Consider the following 10,831-nt stretch of genomic DNA (forward strand, 5'->3'; position numbering starts at 1 on the left):
CTCTCCTCCTCCTGCCTCCCCTTTCTCTCATCCACCTGCTGGCCTCTGTGGAAGCCTCATCATAGCCACCACCAAGCAACTCAGTTATTTTTACACATCGGCCAGCATCTGGCCAATCCACCACCTTTCATTGTTTATACCGTTACAAAAATAACAACAACAAAAAAGCCATCGGCCATAAAAACGAAAAATGGCCAGTCCAGCTGTGGTCGGTATGAGGGAAATTTTTTTTGCAGTTTGTCTGTAAAGATGGACTTGCGCTTTGGGATCTTTTAAACATCATTAGGCGCGTTGGTGCTGTCTGTCCTGTCTGTGAGCGCAGAACAAGTTCACAAAGCAGCAGCTCGGGGATGAATGACGTCACACACATGGGTCCTCTGTCGGAATATAGGAAAACACGGACATTCTTATCAATCTCAAAAATACCCCCGGACGCCGTGAAAAGAGGACATGTCCGGGGAAAAGAGGACGGTTGGTCACCCTATTCTTCATTATACTAAAAATCAGCAGCAAAACAAATCCCAGAGTTTGTCAAGATGAGAGGTCAACCTTTTTCTGGTTTATTGCGCATACACTTTGTAGTTAAACCTAAAAGGTGATGGGAGACTCGCATGCTAGGAAAGTGTACATTGGCTCTGCTTTCACTATTCTAAGATCAGTCAAAAGCCAAGATTTCTTCAGAGCTACTTTTCGCCAACAGACAAGCTTCTATGATTTATTATTGTAACAGATATGTTTTCTCTTACTGACTACTTTGGCCAACATTTGTGATGTAGAGGAGTTAGAGTACAGAAGAACTTTTTTCTGCTAAAAAAAAAAAAGAAGTTATTCAGGTGTGACACCAGATATGAAAGAAAACCGGTTGGGATATTCAGGAACAAGCCAGGAACCACCAAGGCTCAAATCTGCCATGACCTGGAAGCTGCTGGAACACCAGCACTGTCCACATTGAAGCCAGTTTTACATCGCCATGGACTGTGAGGATGTCAACCAAGAACGAAGCTCCTGCTACAAAACTGACACATTCAAGCTTTACTGAAATGTGTGGCTGCCCACATGAACAAGCCAAATGTCTCCTGGAGAAAAGTTTGATTGTCAGACAAGACAAAGAATGCTTGGCCACAATGACAAGAGGTAAGGTTGCAGGAGTAAAGGTGATTCTTTCAAACCTTAGAACACTGTACTTGGTGTCAAGCATGGTGGTGGTAGCATCATGCTTTCGGGCTGTTTTACTGCCAGTGGTACTGGTACATTACACAAAGTGGATGGAACAATGAAGGAGGAGGACTACCTCCAAATTCTTCAACTGATTCTTCAAGCTGCTTTTTCTGGCTTTTAAATGTCCTCGGCACACTTTTCCTCCTTTAGCTCCACGGTATGTTTTTTTTTTCTTAGCTCATGTTCCCTTGTTTTCGGTGAAGTGCAGCTCTTCACAGCTGAGAGCCGTCGCAGGCTAAATGTACTTCCTCTTCTGCTCGGCTGTATTCCATATGCTTCATCATTAAAAGTGCGGCTGCTGTAAGGAGTCATGTATAAATGTTGAATCGCAGCGGCGTGCGGTGGCACTCCAGAGACGACAGATGTTAGTGCAGAGACAATTAATTAACAAGCGAAGGAAACCCAGGGGGGACGGCGGGGACAGTTTGGACGTCATGGTCACGGAGATCTGGTTCTGATCCTGTTCTGATCGAGTGGATCCGCCTGCAGTATTTTTTCTAACTTCCAATGCCACCACAACACAGACCAGATAATTCTAGATATCAGAATTTATCAGTTAAGGGTGAAAAATAACAATATAACCTCAGACATGTGACATGGGTGTTTTGTTAGCAAATGAAAACTTAAACAAAAGAAACTTTGGTTGGATAATAAGCCTTTCCACATTTTCAAATGCAATTAAATGATTAAACAGTTATAGATTTTATCTTAATAATAAATTATAATAAATAAAATAAGATATCCCTTAATGGGAACCTTAAAGTGAACTCATCATGCTCATTTCAAACTCTAATCTCTAAATAAAACTCAACTGAACTGAGTGTCTTGATACCTGTACTCTGTTAGAGTAGCTCTGCGTTGCCCTTTATATTTAATTATTTCTTTTACTTTCTTTTACTTCCCTGCAAAGTTTCATGACATTCAGACTGCAGACAGGTCAAGACCCTTGAAAACACTTCTGAGGAACAACTCCAATAAAGCTCACTTAAAGTTTCAACATTTGCTCCCTGAATGTTCAGTGACCTCCATCACCTCCCATCCACCTCCCGTCCTCCACCGTCGGACAGATGCGAGCGCTCCTGCAGTGCCGAATGCACGCTGAGCTGAGCGGAGTGTCGCTGATGGCGAGGCACATAATCGGCGTCCTGCATTACATCATAAGTAACCACAGCTGCAGGAAGTTTCAGGTCCTGACAGGAGAGGAGCCATTTATCAGAGACCACCACAGACCATGTGGACTGGATGAAGAAGGTGGCCCCACTGCTGCTCAGCATCACCTATTATTTTAACATCATGTAGCTGCGCACACACACAGACACACAGTTTGTCAGGGCTCATGTTTCTGCAAAGGAAACCACATTTCCCATCAGCCCTTTTGTTCATTACCTGGTGCTTACTGTGAGTGTTTTTACCATGATTTTGATACTTTTTGTGTCATCAACATGAACAGTCACCATGTGTCACGACACATCAGCAACAGCAGACTGAGCACAGAACCGTGTGCTGTATTATTAATGTTTATGTTTATTACACTCACTCAGGTGCCACACACAGACTGTATGTAATAGATGGACCTGATGAGGTCATAAGGTAAGTGTGGGGTAGGCAGGATGTGGCCAAATGTGACATCTAGCCTCTGTCAGGTTTACCTGTGGCTGAGATGAAGCAGCCAGACTTACCACAAGTCAACACCATAAGAAGGCCAAATTTAGCCCAAAATGCAGGTGTGCGTGACATCAGGGCTAAACCCTTTAACCAATAAGATGTATGCGTGCTTGTTTCTGTTCGTACCTGATAGTTAACTGATGATTAACTCATCATCCTATACATGGAATCCTGAGTGATGTTTAAGTCGTGTGATTACAGTTGAGTTTCTTGAGTAACACCTTATTTGGTGTGGATTTCTGTGCATAGGTTAGGTGGAGAGATTATAATTGTACCTGCTCTTCTCATTGTTTTTAATCTAGTCCAGCACAGACTCCAACACAAACTCCAAAAGGACAAAAACGATAAGCAGTCTGTTTATAGGACTTTGGCTTAGCTGCTAGCAAGCAAGCTAAAGGTAGCCAGCTAGTGCTATGGTGATTATCAAGCAGTTTGTCTGTGTTAGCAGGTAAGCTAACGTAAGATAATATTAGCCAGAAAAAGAACAGCATTATCTCATGAAGCCTGAAGTTGTGAATGGATAACACTGAATAATTTATTCTAATTCCTGGGCTTTATCTTGTAATGTTGCTAGCTGTTCAAATTACTTGGTCAGCTAACATTAAAAGCTATCACCAGATTGATGCAGCTAGCTGGCTAAATAACATTAGGGCTACAAAACTGTATCTTAGTCAAAATGCTTGTTAGCTGACTACTCAGATTATTTCCATGACACTAGCTTCATTAATATTGACTTTATCCATCAGTAAATCATGTGGCACAAAGCAAAGAAGTCTAACTAACATTTACTTTTGGCAATTTATGGTAAATGGCCTGCATTTGTATAGCGCTTTACTCAGTCCCTAAGGACCCCAAAGCGCTTTACACTACATTCAGTCATTCACACATTCACACACTGGCAATGGCAAGCTACGTTGTAGCCACAGCTGCCCTGGGGCGCACTGATGATTCCCTTTTTATGTGCAACTTAAAATGTGCACGAAGAGGCTCTTTATTCATTGATCAGGTGGGGAAACTTTTGGGTCAGCTGCAGGAAGTGTCATCAGGATTTTTACTGTCCCAAAGAAGCTTTTACAAATCAAAAAATCCTAATAGTTGTGATGAACTAGTGCAGATGTGTACAAAGGTTGTGTCTTTTTCGCTGTAGTGAAGCTGAAGATCGTCTGCAGCCCACATGCTGCCACCTTCAATGTAACTTGTCACTCCGAATTATCCTTCACCTCTGTGACATGCCGCAGGTTAACAGTCCAACCGTAAAGTGGCGGTGCTAATGCTCAGCAGCTGGCTGCTTTTCTGTGGTTAAATCAGAGTTTACAAGCTGGTAAGTTGAGCTAAGACAAGTGATTAATAAAGACACTGAAACAGAGTCAGAAATCAGTGTGTTTGCAGGCCACTTGGATCTTTTTCCCAACCCAGAAATAAACATATCACATTTAATCTGTTACAAAAGTACAAATCTGCATTGTGACGCACAAACAAGCTGCTTCATTTGAGATTAAATGCAGCAAAATGAAATAAAGACTACATTTAAGCAGTTGTGTTTCCTCCACAGCCAGCTGGTGTCCGTACGGAGGCTTCGACAGCACGGAGAGGATGTGAGAAACGTGGGAAGCAGAGGGAGATCTCCCGGGACTGACAAAACAACTCCCTAACAAAGGAGATATTAACCCGAGGAGGAATCCCAATCCAGGCCGTTTGAAGCTGACAGTTAATGAGAGTCTGCAAAAATCTGTTTACAGCTCAAACTGCAGCCTGGAATTAAATATTGGACTCTGTATGTGTTTGAGTTTAACTTGACATCTTTCTTTCTTTCTTTTTTTTTTGTCATCAACAATTTTTATTTATTTCATTTTAAACTTCAATAACAGAACTTAAGAATAACTACATAAATAAATAGTTTAAAAAACAAACAAACAAAAACAAACAACAACAAAACAAAACACAACAACAAAAACAAACAAACCAAAAAAAAAAAAAACCAAAGGAAAGTTATCCTATTCTTTCTTCGCACTTTCTTTTTTTTTTAACTGAAATGATCTAAAGTTGAATTAAAAAAAAGGAAAAAACAAAGATGCTGAAAATGGGGTCTGATAGTGGTGATTTAAATTTGTTCCATAGTCAGTAGTTTTGGACAGATTATCGTGACCTTGGGGGCCGGACATAAATTTGTCATGGGAGAAAAAAAAGAAGGGATAGCAGATGAGGAGAAGAAAGAAAGGAGAGGATGGGAAATAAGAAATAGGAAAGAAAATCAGGGAAGATGGAATGAAGGAAAAAGAAAGTTAGGAAAGAAACACAAAATTGGAAATGATTAAAGGTTGAAGAAAAGAAGAATACAAAGTCAGGAATTTCGTCCCGTTATAAATGATAGTAGGCATAGTTGTTTTATGGATGAATTTGAAGCAGTTTTATCTGAAACGGTTCAGATGTTTAATCTATTGCTTTCTGAGCATTGATTTGTTTGTTTTAGTGTCCCTGAACATGATTTTTTTTCCTTTTAAAAGGCAAAAACCCCAAAAAACTACACTTAGAAATACCCAGTTTTGAGTCTTACATGTCACAGTTTTTTACACTTAATTTGTAATAAAAAAAAATTTAATTCTAAAAATGTGTGTTCCTCACTCCTCCGTCAATTGCCACCTTACCGTGCCGATTGGTTTATGTGTCCCAATGATCGCAGAGGCTAAATTTCCCCCCAACAGAAGACTACATCACTCTTTGAAAAAACTGAAACCCAAACAGCCGTTAGTGATATTTCAGATGTGACAGCAGGAATTTTAAAGCCCCCTGAGGGACAAAAAAATTTAATTATAAAGCATTCAAATTATTGTCTTTCTTACAAACAGACTTCCCAAAAGTTGAATCAAGTCTATGTTAAACAACATCTTAAGCCTGGATTCTTTGTAATGACCAGCAGAGGGCGACACATTTGGTTATAAAAAAAAAAAAGTCTGGGTGTAGAAATCTGTATGAAAATCTGTACCTCTCTTTATTCATGAGCTCAGGATTCACTGTCTTGATGAATTTATGAGCTTAGTTCCAAATCTTCTTTAAAACAGTGTGACATTCACTTTGGCTCCATCAGTATTAAAAAGGACAATAAAACAGGCGATGATTTAAGGTGAGGCTAACCTTTGATCCAGATCTATCACTTGCTTATGACATCAGGTTTCAGAACACCAAGACAATAACTGTCAAAACATTAAGTTCAACTTAAAAAAGTCTCGAAATAAAGCGTGACTTTGCGCACCAATGTGGCGTTATCCATGTTTTTTTATTAAGTTGGTCACCAGGCTCATTCTACATATAAGCATGATTGTTTCCAGTGTAAAAGAAATATTCAAAGCAAAACCTGCAAGTTTTGTTGTTTATTTTGTTTACAGATCCACAGGATGTAAAAAGACAGAAATTTTTGTTATTAACTCTTTTTATTATTTTTACTTGACTCGGGCTGCTTTCCCATCCCTTCCTCAACCCTGGATGTTTTTATTCTTGCTGTATGCATTCATGTCATAACTAATAAAACAGTCTATCAGACTCTGGAAGGTGACAGAGGCAAACAGGCGGTTTGTTTGGCAGCAGGCTCGACTCCCGGCTGAATATTCATCAGCACCACCTGCCCTCCTGCATGGTTTTTAAAAGCAGCTTCAAAGCCACGGCCACAGTGTATGTTGGCTTCTTGTTCAGAGGACTTTATCCCTGCTTCGTCGGCCCTCACAGCGACCTCCGGTGGCCTGAACAGCTTTGAAGGCCTTCTACACGATGGTGCAGTCGTCCTTCGCTGGCTGTCTGCAGCTCCTCTAAACGAGGTCCTCTTCCATCCAGAGAGCCATCTATCAGGATGAAACAAATGAGTCATTACGGCAGCTTTCAGAGCGTCCCGGCAAGGCTAATTCTGCTCTTCTCCTGAAACGTGTGGGAGTTTTTAATATTGTGGAGAGGAGAAGAAGGTGTCATCCTGGGACCAGTTTGGCTTTTCATCAATCTGCCATTTCCTTTTCTTTCCTTTTTGGGGGGGTTGTTATTTTTCTCCCTCTCGCCTACACTGAGTGAGAAACAGCGATACAAAGACCCAGAACAAAGCGGTTTTTTTTATTGTACTCCACTTAAAAAATCAGCTCTTGTTGTGCTGAAATCTCAAAGGAAACTTGGACTTGAGAGAGGTGGATGTTTTTCCAATAAAAGCTCTGGGAATATTATGAAATCTCTTTGTTATGCACGTCAAAGTTTTGCTCGTTTTTCAAAGTTAGAGCATATTTTGTAAAAGAAAAGGTTCTCATCAGCTAGTAACTTAAAAGAAACCAGATCTTGCTCCTTTAATAACAAAGTGATATCCTCTCAGTAAAGCAGGCAGACATGAAACTAAACCATTAGCTGCAAATGTAAATCATCAGTTTGTGAGCTAAAATAGCAGAAAACATTCCTGTGCAATGCTACAAACAGACAAACTGAAAAATGTGTCGATATACACAACATATGCAAAATACATGTAGGTCACATTAGCTAATAATGCTGGCTGTTTAACCTTTTAGCAAATATAAGTGAAAGTTTATGAGCTAAAACAGTAATAAATAATCTTAAAAATAAAACTTAGAAAACCCTAAATAATAACTGGGTTTAGCTGGTTAAACAGTTTATCAAACACTGCTTTGGTTTATATTGGCTAAGTGGTTAGTTTTGGTCCATGTTAGATAATAGTTTGGAGGCATGTAAAAGTAAAAGCTTAGTTACTTAGCTTTTAAGTAAAGGCTTAGTTTTGATTTTTGTCAGCTAACTTCTTCACTTTTGTTTAGGTTACCTGAAAGAACATAATGGGGGTGTCCAAATTCATGGGCTGCATCCTCATGAGGCCGCATTTGTAGGCCGATTGCATCACAGTGATGCGACGAAGGCTGTCCAAATTCGTAGACTCCTCCGAATGCAGCTGACAAATGTGTCCTCCTTTTCCCCGAATTAGAAGGAAGGGTCGGGTGTATCCTTCGTGGGCTTCCATATCCCAGAATTCATAGTGTGGCCTAGCCGATTACAGTTTCCAACAATGGCTAAGTTTTTAATATTACTCTTATTACTCTTTCTGGGTCACAAAATAAACTTTTAACACATTTTCAGGCGAGAAAGTAGCTGTGTAAACATCAAATATCTGTTCGGTTTATCAAGGTATCGCATATTTGCAAAAGTGCTCCGACATTTTCGGAGACGTCTGCTACCCACCAGCTGGATAGCTAGCCAGGGGCTCGAGGGTCACTAGAGCTGCCGAGAACGGCACAACTCTCGGCACATCATTTTCAGATCACCGTGGCCTTTCGCTATTCAGGTTAAACGTAATATATAAGTCACTTAGACAACCTAAAAATGTTATTGTTGGGCTTTTTTCAGTGTTTTATTTGTTCGTGAGTAAATCGGTTTGGCTGAGATTAAAGTTATTAGATTAGATTAGATAAAATAAAACTGTATTAATCCCCCGGGTGGGTTCCTCCTTGGTTTTCACACAGCTGAATAAACGTCTAACAGAAAACTAATTAAACAGAAGTGTGAGACAGTCGAGAATTTACGCCAGTGTCCTGTTATATTTTAGATAGCAAGGAGCAAACGGCCGAGTTTATTAAACTCCACCAAGACAGCGGCGACGCTAATCAGAAGGCTAGACCGTCCAATTCCACAGCCGTTTACTTCCAGCCTACCCGACCTTCTGAGGACCCGGCCCACGTAGACCGTGAAGGCCGGGTCCTCAGGAAGATGCAGCCCATGAATTTGGACACGACTAATCATTCCATTTCAGTTTACATTAGCTAACAGCAATGGTTTACAAGTTGTAGTTTACAGAAGTTTTAGTTTCCCACAGTTTTATTGTATAATATCAATAAGGGCTATTTAATCTATTCTACATTAGCTAATGTTTTAATTTTTCTTAATTCTCAGTTTTGGTATATTCTAGAAAACAAATAATTTGTAGTTTACTTTAGCTAACCCTTTCTTTCTTTAGTTTTGTTAGCTAACCATTAATTTCTATTTACGGTTAGCAAAAAGCTTAGATTTGTTTTTTGTTGGTTAACTAGTCAGTTTTAATTTATGTTAGCTAACTTCTTATAACTTTTATATAACCTAAAAGTTTGGTTTTTGTTTACATTAGCTAACTGCTAAGTTGAGGTTTATGTAAACAAGTGTTCTACTTTCAGATTTAGTTTATGTTGTTTTTTGTTTGGTAAACGTTTAGTTAATGTTTTTGTTAGTTAACTAGTTATTTTTGATTTATATTAGCTAACTGGTTTAGTAGAGGAGATTTTACACTTGTAATTTTGAGTGAGATCACAAAGGTCTGACCTGAACTTGTTAAAGGTCTCATGTTAATCTCAGCTGAAACACAGTCCACATGTCAGCTCCTCCATCTTCATTACCATAATGCCTCAGTTATCACTGTGGACCAACTAATGTTTAACAGTTTCCTTTGTATTTAAAAATGCATGAATTAAAACAAATGTTTGTAGCGTGATAGGGCGAATGTCCATGTTTAAGAAAACATGTCGACACAACTGGAGAACATCAGTAACACGAGGAGGAGGAGGAGACGCTTCACTTCACCTTCCTCTGTTTCCTCTCACCGAGAGAAGGATTATAGAGTCTTATAAAGAATGACTTCCATCTGGACGGAGATGTGTGCGTGTGTTTGTGTGTGTGTGTCTTTGTGTGTGTGCGTTTGGGGATTTCTTTCCCTCTAAAACATCTGGAGAAACAATCTGCTGTAAATAAGCAGCACCGATTCGCTGCCACCCGATAAATAAAAAGAGAAGAAGAAGAGGCAGCAGCCAGTTTGTGCTGAATCTACAAACACACACACACACACACACACACACAGGCATACATTGTTTTCCTCATGTGCTGACAGACATGATGGATACAGACCAACACACACACATGCAGTGCTGCTGTTAGTCATGTAGTGTGTGTGCAGGCAGCAGTTTATCCACACAGAAAACACATTTCTGCCTCAGTGTTTTCCAGACGATTCTCTGTACGAACACGACATCATGTTCGTGTCTGTGTGCGTGAAGCTGAATTAAACTCGCTGGTGTGGATCCATTTCACACTGAAGCGGTGTGTGAGAGGGATGCAGGGAAAAACACCAGCAGAAACATGGAGCTGTGTCTGCTTTCAGTCACAATTCATACATGTAGTATTTTGTCCCAGCTGTATATGAGTGCTGATCATATTAGACTTTTTTTTAAAGATAAAATATATGAAAATCTTTGAATTCACAATATAAAGCACCACCAAAAAATCTCATTGAGAAACGTTTGTTAATATTTTGATTTCAGAATATTCTGGTTAACATAGTGGTCTATGTAAATTATAAGCTTTGTATAAAAGATGGAGGTATCCACCATCATGTCCCCTGTAGATTTGTGAAGCCTAGTTTTGAACCCTCCCCCTTTGCTTTAAGGCTGCTGTAATCTTGGTTTTCAGGAGCAGGAAGACAGTTTGATTAGCAAGCTCCATCCAAAAACTGTGTGCTGATACATGCTAATTAATGCAAAGTAACATCCAAAAACGGTGCTCAGACTTCTTGGACTTTGTGTTAGTACGATTAAAAGGACATGTTATTGATCAGATAACTGCATTAAAAATGCTCCAACAGCACAAACACAGTCCAGAGGTCCAGTTCAGGGACTCCAGTGATGTTATGATAAGCCTAGCAAACAGCTAGCAGCTACAGCCGCCAGTCAGTCAAAGAGGCCACACCCCTAATAATGCAAACTTTAAGCCTTAATAAATTGAAACAGTTATAAACACGTTTTCCACCTGTACAGGTGTTATGAAGGAGGAAGTTATCTAGACCAAAATCAGGCTGCAAACGTGTAGTTCTACTGTGACATTTTAACATGGGAATCTCTGGGGACTGACTCACTGCTGGTGCCTCTTCTGGACATTAGAGGAACTGCAGCTTTTGGAC

General features: G+C 39.9%; 1 long non-coding RNA gene across 1 annotated transcript; it reads left to right on the forward strand.

Annotated features, from left to right (window-relative positions):
* Positions 1-3,054: 3,054 nt before the first annotated feature.
* Positions 3,055-4,658, forward strand: LOC102307898. The gene is made up of 3 exons (XR_001336853.2): positions 3,055-3,331; positions 4,031-4,204; positions 4,436-4,658. It is a non-coding gene; the product is annotated as an uncharacterized LOC102307898 (long non-coding RNA).
* The last annotated feature ends 6,173 nt before the right edge of the window (positions 4,659-10,831 follow it).

This window comes from Haplochromis burtoni, unplaced genomic scaffold (assembly GCF_018398535.1).
Source record: "Haplochromis burtoni strain Fernald_Lab_line unplaced genomic scaffold, NCSU_Asbu1 Contig_217, whole genome shotgun sequence".
In the NCBI taxonomy this organism is placed as follows: domain Eukaryota; kingdom Metazoa; phylum Chordata; class Actinopteri; order Cichliformes; family Cichlidae; genus Haplochromis; species Haplochromis burtoni.